The following is a 14,567-nucleotide window of genomic DNA, read 5'->3' on the forward strand; positions in this document are numbered from 1 at the left end:
AGAGAGAGATAGAAACATCAATGATGAGAGAGAATCATTGATCAGCTGCCCTCCTGCACTGCCCCTACTGGGGATTGAGCCAGTAACCCAGACATGTGCCCTGACCAGGAATCAAACCGTGACCTCCTGGTTCATAGGTCGATGCTCAACCACTGAGCCACACTGGCTGGGCGATTCTCCCCATCTTTAGAAAATAAAATAAAATCCTTCAATTGTACATTCCTCTAACGAGGGACCTTAAGCACTTCAGGGCCAGGATTCTAGAAGAGGTGGCGTCTCCTCTTCCTCACTCCATTTCCTCCTTACCTGCAGTCCACCCACCCACAGACATGATTCTCCGTAAGGGCTCTGATGCCTTTCTGGTTGCTAATCTCGTGGACGTGCTTTCATCCTGGCCTTTCTTGACCTCTCTGTGGCATTGGCACTCTTGTGTCTTATTTCTTAAAGCACTCTCCTCCTCGTCCACAAAACCACTTGCTCTTGGATTTCCTTTGAATTCTTTGGCTTCCCCTCTCCGCCTTCCTCTTGGCTCTGTTTCCCTCATACATGTGGGAGTTCCCTGGGGATCTATTCTGATACATTCTTGTCCTTCTTCACTGTTCCCAGAGCGATTTTTTTTTAAGGCAAATAGAATCCTTTCACTCTCCTCAAGGCCTTTCAGAAGCTCTCAATTAACCTCAATAAATCCTGAGTCCTCTTGCCAAACCTCTCCTGATCAGACTCATGGTAGCTTCATCTCTTTCCTTTTCCCTACAAACTCTCTGAGCTCCAGTAAAATTAGCAATTAACTGAACAAACCATATTCTTTCTGGCTTCCATGTTTTAGAAAACATTGTTTCCTTTGCTCAGAGCACACTTTCTTCCCCCATCTTCACCTAACCAATTCTAAGATTTTCTCCCAACGCTCAGCACCCATTTTTATCATAGGGTTTATTATTTTGTATTGCTTTTTTTCATTAGAGTTTGAGTTTCTTAAGACAAGGACTCTTTTATTTACTTACTCTTTTAAGCTCTGTAGACTCCCTGCCTAACACAGGCCCTGCATGAGCAATACATTTGTTGAATGAATGAGTGAATAAATGAAAGACCTCATTCCTCTTGATTCCAAGTCCAGTAAACTAAGTTCCAGTCACATAGACTTTTCTATCAGACCTGAGTACAATGCTTCTAAACCAACTGCACATTCTCCGCAAAATAAATATCTTGGATATTGATTTTCTATCTTCAAAATAAATGTAGTTCCTGTTGAGAGTAATATGTTTGTTCTGGCCTTCCTGGTAGTCATGGAAATGAATTACAGCCTTGGGTAAAAGGGCATCCCTCAGTCAAGGGGATGTGGTGTGATCTGGTGGGTAAAGAGGGCGTCTTGGAGGCAATATTCTATTTATAATTGGCGTTGACTCCTCCAGGCCACTAAGGTGACAGGCAGTAAGGACTGATCCCTCCTCTCCTCTTTTCCAGTCCATCCCTGACATGATGCTAGCAGAAGGGATTTGCTCTTCTATTTCCAGTTGAGTTTTTTTCTAGGTTAGAAAAGCATTTGCTGAGAGATGGAGGCCAGAGAGAACTTTGCTAAGATTTTATTCTCATGGTTTCCTGTTTGGTTGCTACATCTGTGTAGTTCTTATGAGCTCATTAAAGGTTCGTGCTGTTTTCCTCACAAAATATTAATGTCTTTAAGAACAGGTACCAGCTATTTTTCTTTCTTTGTAGTGTCTCTCAAGTCAAGTTTAGCTATCTACTTTCAGAGTTTTTGGCTAACAGATCTTAATGGTTTATGAGTATAGTTACCAATCATAAACTTATATACCTTTCTTGAGTAAAAGTGGAAAATAATGATAAAACCACCATTTAATATTTAAATCTCCAATATGATGACATATAAGCTTCTCTATGGAACCCTAGAGAGTGTGAGAATACCTCAATCAGAAAAGATGCAATTTCATGGCACAAGCTTTACAGCATAATGATATGATTTTCCAACCTATTTCTAGGACAATAATGTTTTTAAATTGTGGCATAATCTGCTGCAGTAGATTACTGCAGTGATGGATTGCTTCATGTAAACATAGTTGTGTGTAGCAAGAAGAGAAATTATGGTCCACATATAGAATGAATTTCAACCACACCCACGTTCTGGATATGTGTAGCTCCTGAGTTAAGTAATAAAAAGACTGAGTATTTGATAGAAGGACCTTTGGTTCAAGACTTCTAGATCGATGAATTCTCTTTGTGGTGTCTAGTCTCCAAGACAACCCCCTTTGGTCTTTGCCTTCTGTTATTAATATTCTTGTGCAGTCTCCATATACAATGAATAGAGCCGGCATGCATACCCAATGGGATTTATAGACATGACAGCGTGCAACATTTGAGGTTGGCTTATAAAAGACATTGTGACTTCTGGATTACTCTGTTGGATTTTCACAGCAGCCCTATGGAAATGTTCATGTGACCAGCCATTTTGGCCTCTTGCCTCCATTGACTTGCTGGCAATATGCATGAGCCATCTTGAAAGTGGACTCTCCAGTTCCGGTCAAGTCTTAAGATGACTGCAGGCTCAGCCAACATCTTCACTGCAACCTTGTGAGAGACCATGAGCTAGGACCAACCAGTTAAGCTGCTCCTCAATTCCTAATCCATAGCAACTGTGAGATAATAAGTGCTTACTATTGTGTTAAGCCACTAAATTTTGGCTAATTTCTTACACTGCAATGAATGAAACTCAAATCTGAATTAGGACAAACCGATGGTCTAATGCTGTAGTGAATACTATGATCACTGCCTAGATTGCTTCTTCAGAACTAACATAACCATCAGCCAACAACACATAGCTATGTCCCTCACTAGAAATTGTTCTCAGCTGAAGTTACGTCTTATCCAAAATTATGTCCCCTGCCTGGGGCAGCCTGTGACCAATGAGTAACTGATGTGGAGATAAAAATATTTCGCAGTCTTGCTTTATTCTGTCCTTCTCCCCAGCCTTGCTTCCTTCACTTCCTTAAAGATGAATCTCCTGAATGTTCTCCAAAAGAAACCTTCTACATCCAACCCTGTCTCAGAGTCTGGTTTCCAGCGCACTCAGCCTAAAGCAATGGTGCCTGGATGGTCCTTGGAAGCAGAGTACATGGCAGATGGGCTGGTTAGCCTGGGAAGGGGACAAGGATACCTGGAGAGCAGGCCCTTGGATGGGCCTATGTGGGTGGCCACCACTAACCTATACTGCAGAAGAGGCATTAAATAGCCAAGTGACTCAGCTGGTAGATGTCAGGCAGCCTCTGTCCTCTCCAACCTGGTGCTTATATGATGGATTCTTGAACAGAGCAGCCATGATGGCAGAGATGATGGCTTATGCCTGGACCCAACAGCACACTCACAACAGCCAATGTACCAGTAGCTCACAGTGCTGCCAGCAACAGGGTCACACTGGCTCTCCAGTAACGCACCTTCACTCAGGACACCAGCAGTTGTTCGGTAGCAAATCAATTCCTTCAGTTTGGTCAGAGCAGCCTTAGCCCTTTACAGCACGTTGCCTGGAGGGTGCCACCTGCTTGAGTTGCTCCTGAGACGCCATTTCAGCGCCACCTTCAGTTTGCAGGTCCCGAGGCCTCTGTGCTTTGCTGACTCCCTTAAGTGAATAAACATAACCAAGGGGCACAGTGTGCACGATCCTACTTCCGGGTGCAGTCCTTTCCTACAAATACCTTTGCCACGTCCAGGCCCATTGACTTTAAAGAAAAGAGGGGACAGCGAGGGGGTCCTCCTCTCCGTTTCCCAGCCTTTGGGGCCTAAGCAAGGAGTGAGTTAGGATGGAGGAAGTTAGGTATCCAGATGCCCGACACTTGTTCAGGACAGAAGCATGTCCTCCTTCTTCTCGCTGTGAGAAGAAGCCATTGAAAGAACAAATTCAGGCCCAGCCAGCGTGGCTCAGTGGTTGAGCGTTGACCTTGGACCCAGGAGGTCACGGTTCGATTTCTGATCAGGGCACATGCCCAGGTTGTGGGCTTGATCCCCAGTAGGGCCCATGCAGGAGGCAGCCAATCTATGATTCTCTCTGATCATTGATGTTTCTCTCTCTCCCTCTCCCTTCCTCTCTGAAATCAATAAAATATATATTTAAAGTAAAAAAAAACAAACAAACAAACAAATTCAGCTGATGCGGGTAGATCCTGGCTCCACTGGGTGATGCTGAGCTGAGGTTCTCCCCACACGGGCCACGTGGCTGGACACAAAGTGGTGGGAACAGAGCCCCTGCGTTGTCCCCAGAGGACAAGGCATCTGGAATGTGAACTGGATGGGCAGGTCCTGGCTCCAGAGGGTCTTTCTTAGAGTAGAAAAAGGAAATGTTACTCAGAAGTGGGCGGGGCCCAGAGAAGTCCTGTGTGACCTAAGGAGGACCCGGAAGGAAACAGCCCAGCTGCCCCACAGGCTCTGGCTGCAGGACTCAATCTGCCCTCCCAGCCACGAACACTGGGATCCTTTCTATGGCTCTTTTAGGACCTGTTTGGATGGGGGGAGCAGAGTCAAAGAGTGCATTTCTGCTGCTATTCTTGCTCCTTTCCCCAGCCAACCCTCAGTCGCCAGCAGTTTTCAAACCATCGTTTAGCTGTGAATACCCGAGATTTTCTTCCTGGGCTGACCACAGTCGCCCGGTGGTCATGCCACTTTCTGGCAGAGCCGGGCAGAGGGCCAGCTGCCTCAGATCCACAGAGAGGAGGGGCGAGGAGAGACGCCTCCCCTTCACGGGCCAGAGGGGCTGTGGGTTTCAACCGCCTGGACACTCAGGGTAGAATCAAGCCGAACAAATTATAGGGAGTAATTTAGGGACAGCGTGGGGGTGGGGGTGGAGCCTGTGCCTCCATCCAGACCAGAGTTCTCAAAGGCCTTCATTTTGCGAAGGTGTCGCAGCCAAATTTTGGCTTTCTTTTGTAAAGGAACCTATGTATGGAAAATTCTGGAAATAAAAGACTAAGAAGAAGGAAACAAAGAGAAAGACAAATGGGTCTTTTCAATGCTAGCTCTCAAATGACCCTACAATTTCAGAGCCCGTGTCCCCTGGGGGTTTTCTGCCCCTGTTAGCAGTATTTTGGGCTCCCACATCTTCTTCCAAATGCCAGGATGAAACCTGGTCCTCTGGGAGGCGGGCAATGCAGAGAGACCACTCAGTGTCAGCCGCTGGCCAGTGGTCACTGAGCAGGGGGCAGCCTGTGCTGGGCGTTCACACGGCTCTTCTGCTTTGGTTTGAAAGCTACAACTTTCATATGTAAAGCATTAGAAGTAATCTTAGATCCATACATTAGCAAGGGTGGTGGATAAAGTTATAAGAAAAGAGGGATTTGACGTTAACATTCCCTCCCTCATTCCCTCCCTCCCTGCATCTCCCTCCCTCATTTCCTCCCTCATTCCCTCCCTTCCTGCATCTCCCTCCCTCATTCCCTCCCTCCCTGCATCTCCCTCCCTCATTCCCTCCCTCATTCCCTCCCTCCCTGCATCTCCCTCCCTCATTTCCTCCCTCATTCCCTCCCTTCCTGCATCTCCCTCCCTCATTCCCTCCCTTCCTGCATCTCCCTCCCTCATTCCCTCCCTCATTCCCTCCCTTCCTGCATCTCCCTCCCTCATTCCCTCCCTCCCTGCATCTCCCTCCCTCATTCCCTTCCTCCCTGCATCTCCCTCCCTTCTTCCCTCCCTCCCTCATTCCCTCCCTCCCTGCATCTCCCTCCCTCATTCCCTCCCTCCCTGCATCTCCCTCCCTCATTCCCTTCCTCCCTGCATCTCCCTCCCTCCTTCCCTCCCTCCCTCATTCCCTCCCTCCCTGCATCTCCCTCCCTCATTCCCTCCCTCCCTGCATCTCCCTCCCTCATTCGCTTCCTCCCTGCATCTCCCTCCCTCCTTCCCTCCCTCCCTCATTCCCTCCCTCCCTGCATCTCCCTCCCTCATTCCCTCCCTCCCTGCATCTCCCTCCCTCATTCCCTCCCTTCCTGCATCTCCCTCCCTCATTCCCTCCCTCCCTGCATCTCCCTCCCTCATTCCCTTCCTCCCTGCATCTCCCTCCCTCCTTCCCTCCCTCCCTCATTCCCTCCCTCCCTGCATCTCCCTCCCTCATTCCCTCCCTCCCTGCATCTCCCTCCCTCATTCCCTTCCTCCCTGCATCTCCCTCCCTCCTTCCCTCCCTCCCTCATTCCCTCCCTCCCTGCATCTCCCTCCCTCTTTCCCTCCCTCCCTGCATTTCCCTCCCTGTACTGAAATCTTTCCATCCTCGTTTAACCCCCATCTTCTTCACGTAGACCATTTCTGCACCCTCACCCCACGTTGATTTCCCTTCTGGAAGCTCTCCTTCTACTTGTAGTCAGCATCACCCAGCTAAGTGCTTAGTGGATTTCTGTTTATTTCAAGTGTGTGCCTTGTTGATCTTGACAAAGGATACGGCCCTTCAGGACCAGGATCCTGTCTTCCAGGGGGACGAGCCATCGCAGGAAACAGTGGAGCCACTTGGCAAACACTGACTCGATGGACTGAGAGTTCAGGGCCTTGTTTTTCTGGGAACATCCTTGTGCCAAGTGTCCCCTCTGGAGCCGCTTCCCATCCCCTGGCCATTCCACCAGCAGCTCCACAGCCCGCCGCACGCTCCCTATGGCTCTGCAGTACTCACTCCCTCCTCAGCCCGGTGGGTGAGAGTGTGAGCTCCCTGCAAAATGTTTTAGAAGACGGATGGCATTGTTCTTCCACGACAGAGAAGAGCTGCTGGCCTGCTTTTTGTACTTTATACATAAATCTTTGTCTAAGCCACGTTTGGAGACTGCACACTCAGCATGGGAAGGAGGGCAGGTCAGTTGGTGATCTTTTCAGCTACACACAGCAGTGTCAGCTTCCAAGTGGGGAAGAGCTGACCTTGGTTAATCAGTGTGTGATGCAAGACCTTCGCTCTGGCTCAGGTCTCTCCTGTCCTCTTTTTACCCTTTGAGTTTCTAAGATTTCTCCTCTCCCAGGGCGCCTGGAGGATAGGAAAGAGGAACAAAGAGAAGAAGACAGTTAACAAAGGCGCCTTTGTTAGTGGCCACACTGCTCTGCTTGGAGACTTGCTGGAGGGAAGGCTGAAGGTTATGCTCAGAACAAAAGTTTGGGGTTTGGGACCCCCTTGACACTTAGGGGATGTATGCCAGCCATGTCCCATGGCCCTGGAAATGACCAGAATGGTAGTCTGAAAACGAAGTGGGCCACATGCAGAATTTTAAATACATCATGAAGAACTTCACCCACTGCTTTAACTTTATTCCAAGATGTACTCATAATGACTACCATTTAATACATGGCCGTTAAGTGCCACTTTATGTAGGAGATTATCTGATCTGCAAACTACGGTTCCCAGTGAAAATAATCATATACAGATCGGGACACTGAGGCTCCGCGGAGTTAAGTAAGCGTCATCTGTTCAGCAGTTACTGAGTGTGAGCCTTCCCTGTGCCAGGACTTAGGACCGGAGCCAGGTGGGGCCTGGGGCGAGGGCGGATGCGGCTGGATTCCCAGCCAGCAAGCTTTCCATGGAAATGCGTTCCCCCTTCGGGAGGAATGTCTCCATCTTCTCTTCCATCCCCATTTCAGAAACATTCCCTTTGAATTCTGGAAGCTCTGTGAGTACAGGTGAAGACTCTTCACTACGTTCACCAAGTGGCAGTGACCATATTGGAATATGTCTGGCTTGTTTGTTGTTTTTAAAGCAGAGAGAGACAGGTTTTGGACTTCATTTCATGCTTCTTCACTTGGGAGCTGATCTGGGGAAGCACAGGAGAGCCTGCCAGGAGTTCCTAAGAGCAATATTTTGGCTGTAGAAGCCTCCTCAGTGGGATTATCAGAGTGGAAGGGATCGGGTGGTTTGCTTAAAGGGACTTAGTCTGACAGTTCAATTATCTTCTCCAATTGTCCTCTAGGTTCTGTCTCAGAGAAGCTATCCTGTTCCCCAAGCCACACCCCTTGGAGTCAACTTGGACTCCCCTCATATGGGCTTACCGAGGGAAGCCACCTGTCCAATGTGCCACTTCCCATCCACACTGCCATCCACAACTCAGACCATGGGTTTTCTTGCCTATTTTTCTGCAACTAATAAATTTCCATAGCTCTGGTTTTATTTCCCTCAATTCCATTTCCCACACAGCTGCCAGGGTAAATTTTCTGATATGTAAATATGTAATATGTAAATTAGATCCTGTTTCTTCCCAATGCACTTAGGATAAAGCCCAAACATTTTAGCAGAGCAAATAAGCTCCCTCATAATCTGGCCCAGCCCTGTTCAGTGTGATGTGAGTCACATGTACTATTTAAAATAGTCCAGGAGCCATATTTAAAAAGTAAAACAGGAGAAAATATTTTTTCATATCTCTTATTAAACTCAGTATATTCAAAATATTATTATTTCATGCAATCAGTATTTTAAAAATACCAAGGAGACACTTTTTCAGTCTTTTTCCTTGTAATTTATCTTCAAAATCTGAAACCAAATTTCTATCAGAAATCTTTGATCTGTACTTAGATTTCATAAAATTTATACTTGAAAGAGTCAGTTCACATGTCCAAGTTGTCCAAACATACTTACAATTATTCCAATAACTGAGTCAAGCTTTGGTTTAAATTAAAATGAATTAAAATTCGCCATAATCCCAAATTCAATTATGCTGTCACATTGGGCACACTTGAAGCACTTGGTAGCGACAGGTGCCTAGCGACCACCATATTGAACTACACAAATCTGAACCTGGTTAAATCCTCAGAAAGACCTCAAGGTCATCCTGCTAAGTAAGGTAAGTCAGACGGAGGAGGACAAATACCAAGTAATATCACGTACATGTGGAATCAGACACATAAAAAACGGAAGATTAGATGGCAGTTACTGGGGCCTTGGGGTGGGGGAATGAAGAGATGTTGCTTAATGGGCCAGACTTGCAACTCTACACGAACAAGTCTGGTAGTCGAATGCACAGCCCAGTGAACATTGGCAGCAGCATTGCGTCGTAATCACCAGACTCGCCAAGAGGGTAGATCTTCATTATCCCCACCACAAAAAAGAAATAATAATTATGCTACATGGTACAGCACTATCTTTACAATGGCAATCATAGTGCAATGTATAAATGTATCAAATCAACATGTTGTACACCTTACATTTATTTATACAATGCTATATGTCAAATATATTTCAATTTCTAAACAAAAAGGTAATAGCATTAACAATGCTGTATGTCAGGTGCTGGTCTAAGGGTTTTCGTATATTAATTTATTTTAAGTGGAGTTGTCATGGAACAACAATCCTATGTAGAACTATTATGTCTACAGCTAACGAAGGCAAAATTGCGACGCAGAGAGGTTAAGTAATTTGCCCCAATTCACACACCTAGAAAGTAGCAGAATTGAGGTTTGAACCCAGGTTGCCATGCCCTTGAACTTGTGCTCTTAACTGCAGCAATCTTGACTGCCTCTGATTCCTGGACTCTCAGAGCTTCCTCTGGGCTGTCACATCGGGTTCCCCCCTGTGCTTTAGTGATTCTCCCGTGGCCGGAGGCTCACTGGCTCCTTCAGGCTGGGAGGGTGCCATTTCCCACACTGCAGCGCTATTTTTCTGGTAATTGTTTGGTGCTTATCTATGTGGATTGTGGAATGTCAGGATTCATAACAAATTCCAGGGCAGAAAACATAGTTAATTAGATGTGCTTATCAGGGCTCCCCTCCCTCCCCCGCTTTAGAGATGTCCAAGCTGCTTTTAAGCCCGTACTGTCCCACCAACGAAAGCCTTCGATCAACCCTCGGGGTTACATAACTCGGTGTGAACTCTGGGCTCCAGCCTCAGAGATGGTGGTTCTCGGACTGCTGACAGGACCATTTCCTGTCCTTCCCGGCTAATGGAGAACAGCCCTTCCAGGAAACATGTGCTTTGTAAAATCTGACATGAAGAGCACACTAAGTCAGCCCGAGAATGGGGCGCAGTTAAGTGTGATTGAAAGTAGAAGATTAAAAATGTAACAAAAATATTACCACAGGAAATGAAAAAGCAGGAGAATTATGAGCAAGGTGGCTCTTACTGCTCTTTGACCTCAAGAAGTTACCTGGTAACGTGAGAAGGTAAAGGAATGCTGTTGCCATAAATCACTATTGAAATTCACATTAACAAAATGACATTTAAAAAATTAGATGGGAAGAGGCAATGCTAATTGGATTCAGGTGTAGTCACACTAATTGATATGCTTTTCACAGACGGAAGATGGGATTTATACAGCCATGCCACTGACATGTTAATGGTGAACAGCACCCAACGGTTTAGCGAAACCAGTAGAAATGAATCAGCTTCTTAATTTAACCCCAGAGGCATGAACCGAGAAAGATTATCTTCTAAGGTGCTAGCCAGAGTCTGGCCTTCACGTAGCTCCAGGCTCTAAACAAAATATGTGAGCATCTGCGGGCCTCAAACCGTGGGTGGATAGCCTATGACGGAAATCCTGAGGTAGCATGTGAGTTGTTTAGAGAAATAGTATATGGTTGGGGTGTGCAAAACAACTTCTCCACTTGCAGGGGAAAAAATGAACCCTTCCTTTCCTACTCCTCCGTACACACCAGGGTTTCTCCTTTACCCCTGTCCACTGCAGAGAAAGAAGAGAATAGATGAGTGGCCTGCCACTTCAGCAAGGCTGCTGGTATCCACTCACGATGCTTTTGCTGGGAGCCCAGACTTCTGCTTCCAGCCACGATGGAGCAACAAGTCAATGGAATAGACTAGAAAGTCTGAAGTGCATCCTCATATACACAAGCAAATGGTTTCTGACAAAGGAAAAAGGCAATTCACTGGAGGAAGGATAATCTTTTCAAAAAATGGTATTAAAAACAATTGAACTGTTGTAACCTATACCTCATACCAAATACCGACGGATCAGAGACATAAATAAAAAGCCAAAACAATAACTCTTCTCTAAGAAAACATAGGAGAAATTCTTCATAGGCTTGTTTAGGCATATTTCTTAGATACAACACCAAAACCACGATCGATAAAAGAAGAGATTGATACACTGGACTTCATCAAAATTAAGAACTTCTGTTCTTCAAAAGATACTGTTAAGAGAATGAAAAGATAAACCATAGATTGGGAGAAAAATATTTACAAAGCGTATATCTGATTTGTATCCAGAATACATAAAGAACTCTAAAGATTCAATGAAAATGGTTGCACAAATATACGCCCTGAGCAGTAGCGTGTTAGAGTTCCTGCTGCTCCACATTCTTGCTAATACTGGGACAGGAATACTTTGGATCACGTTGTAATTTCCGTGTTCATATCCCTAATCTTACCTAATAATAGACAAACATGTAAATTGACTATACCTCCACTACACCACCAGCCAATCAGGAGTGATATGCAAATTAACCCAACAAAGATAGCAGTTAATTTGCATACACAGGCACTGAGCGACAGGGGGCGGGATGCTTGCGTCATCGCCATGGCGATGATGCAGGCGTTCTGCCCCCCCTCACTCTCCCCACCCCCCCCACCCCCCTGGTCTCTCAGGGCCTCTGGGCAGTGTGGGAAGGCGGGGCAAGAGGAAAGAGGCGGCTCTGGGGTGGTGCCAGCAGCCAGGGAAAGGAAGGCCCATTCTAGCATGAATCTTCGTGCATCAGGCTTCTAGTTATTAATAAAATTAAGCAAACTTTCATAGGCTATGTAGTACTTGAATATCTTCTTTTGTAAAGAATTTTTTGCCCATTTTTGTTCTTAGTCTGCTTTTAAAAAAATAATATGTAGATATTTTTAAAAAATATTCCAGCTATAAGTTGCATACATGCATAGTAAATATCTTTTTCCAAATTGAAAATAAAGAGATTCAATAATAAGAAAACCACTGACCCAATTTTTGACAAGTGAGCAAAACATTTGAAAAGACACTTCACCAAAGAAGACATATGCATGACACATGAGCACATGAAAAGATGCTCAAGTTGTTTAGTCATTAGGGAAACACAAAGTGAAAATCTGATGAGATACCAGCACACTTCTTGGAGAGGCTGCCGTGAAAAAGACTGATGAGATCAAGCATTCTCCAAGATCTGAAGGAACAGGAACTGGGAATGCAAAATGGTACGACCACTCTGGGAAACAGCCTGGCAGTTGCCTTTTTTTTTTTTTTTAATGAATCTTATTTTTCCATTTAATTGAGATATAATGGACATACAACACTGTATAATTTTAATGTGTTGATTTGATAACTTATTGGGTTGATCCGATACATTTATATATTACAAAACGATTAACCATAGAGTTAGCTAGTACCTCCTTTGTGTCACATAACTACCATTTCTTGATTTCTATGATCTAGTCTCTTCCCAACTTTCAAATCTATAAACAGGCTTGTTAACTATAGTCACCATGTTGTATATTAGATTCCCAGAACTTATTTATCTTATAACTGGAAGTTGGTGCCTTTGACCAACATCACCCCATTTTCACCACCTCTGAGCCCCTTCCTATTATTCCCACCACCATTTTCCTCTGTCGAGCAATGGACTTGGTAAGCTTGCCTGCTCCTTGTAGTGGGTGAAAGAACAGATGCCAGTTTCTATCTCCGCCTTCTTCTCAGAAAAGGTCCCAGAACCACAGTCTGGTAAACTCTCCTCTCGGTGGAAGCTCCGAGGTTCATGTGTGTAGATCAAAGTCAGTACCAAACCCGTTTCACCAGTTTCTAGGACCACGGAGTTGGCACCGGTGCAGGACGGGCTCACTTCCAGTTCCTCATGTTGATGTGAGGCCATGTCTCCTTGGTGATGATCACGTCAGACCCACATGCACTTTAAAAATCACACATCTGCCATCTTGGTCCACCCATTACTCTCCATGCTAAAACAAGGCTAAGAGCACCTATGTGTGAAGTTCATATATAAGCATGTTGTCTATATGTTTGAAATCAAGTAAATAAAGGAATCTTTGTTTCTATAAAAGGAATTTTAACTATGCTTTATAGTGTGTGCAAATAAACCAGCATGAGTGACGATAGGACAGTTTGGAAACTACTAGAAAATGCTAGAAAATTCTAGTGCCTTAATAGATCTTTTTGGCCTCAGCTTGTAATGTGGGTGTCCACGGTGCTCAATATATCAATTCTCCCTTAGCCTGGTGTCCACTAAGGAGCAACATTAAATCTGTACTTGGTTGAGTTTGGTCTTGAATTTCAGGATTTCCTTTCATCTCTGTGGAAGAACTGCACCATTTGAGCCAAGGAGATATTTCTTGTCTCTGGTTTGGTTTGTTTGGATATTTTTGGCAGCGAACACTTGCGTTTGTTTGCATGTTTATAATGAGCCCTTTATTTCACCCTGTGTGAATTTGACCTTTCACTTTTAATATAAATAAGTTGCAAATAAAGCAGTAGTCATTTAACCCTATGCCAGCCAGAGCAGCTAAATACTAAAACCGGAAAGTCTGGAAGCTTTCGCTGGAATGACAACCTCTTTGCACTGGTTCAGAGCTGAATGGTTCAGGGAACTGGAAAAGGACCAGGGGGTTCGTTTCCTATTTACTGCCTCAATTGTGGTTCACAAGACTCATCAAGCCATTTTGACATCTTTGTTAATGAGCCTATGACACAGCCCACATGTTTCTGGTTCTGACCAATACTTGGGCAGTGACTTCTGGTCCCTTCAGGACACAAATGTACAACCTGTGCGTGTGTGTGTGCAAATAATCCCTGTAAGACCTGATTTCTCAGCTGTGAAGGGTCAATAATAATATTCCTCTCACAGAGTACTTCTGAAGGCGAAATGAATTGTGAATGTCTCTTGCCTGTGTCTGGAACATAGAACATGCCCAATAAATGTGAGAACCCTGCGCCGAAGTTCTCTTCTGTTCCCAGGGCTGACTTCGTGGGTAGGTGGCCTGTGGCGCCACATGGGGCCCCTGCTCCAAAGGGTCCCGGCTGTTGGGTTCATGCTCTGCTGCCATTATCTTGAAATTGTTAATACCTTTTTTTTTTTTTTAAAAAAAGGGGTTTACCTTTTTTTAAAATATATATATATTTTTTTTATTGATTTTTTACAGAGAGGAAGGGAGAGGGATAGAGTTAGAAATGTCAGATGAGAGAGAAACATCGATCAGCTGCCTCCTGCACACCCCCTACTGGGGATGTGCCCGCAACAAAGGTACATGCCCTTGACCGGAATCGAACCTGGGCCCTTCAGTCCGCAGGCCAACACTCCATCCACTGAGCCAAACCGGTTAGGGCTGTTAATACCTTTTGAACAGCAGTTCCACCATGCTTTCACTTTGCACTGGGCCCTGTGGATTACACAGCCGGTCTGCCTGTCCATTTTTACTCTTTCTACTCTTCTTCAAACGTTTTGGGTTCGGCGAACTGGATGAGCTCTTGATTGCCTGGTGGGTCCATTCTGTGGGCTACCCACAGGGTGTTCTCGTGACTAGAGTGATGCCCATGGCTCGTCCCCTTCCCAGCTTTGACCCAGGCCTTGCCCTTTCCCTGCACAGTGCTGTCACCAACCTTCTGGTTGGGGCACATGTGAATAGGTCAGGGGATAGCTTTGAACAGAAA

This window comes from Plecotus auritus, assembly GCF_963455305.1.
Source record: "Plecotus auritus genome assembly, chromosome: 7".
Classification (NCBI taxonomy): Eukaryota; Metazoa; Chordata; class Mammalia; order Chiroptera; family Vespertilionidae; genus Plecotus; species Plecotus auritus.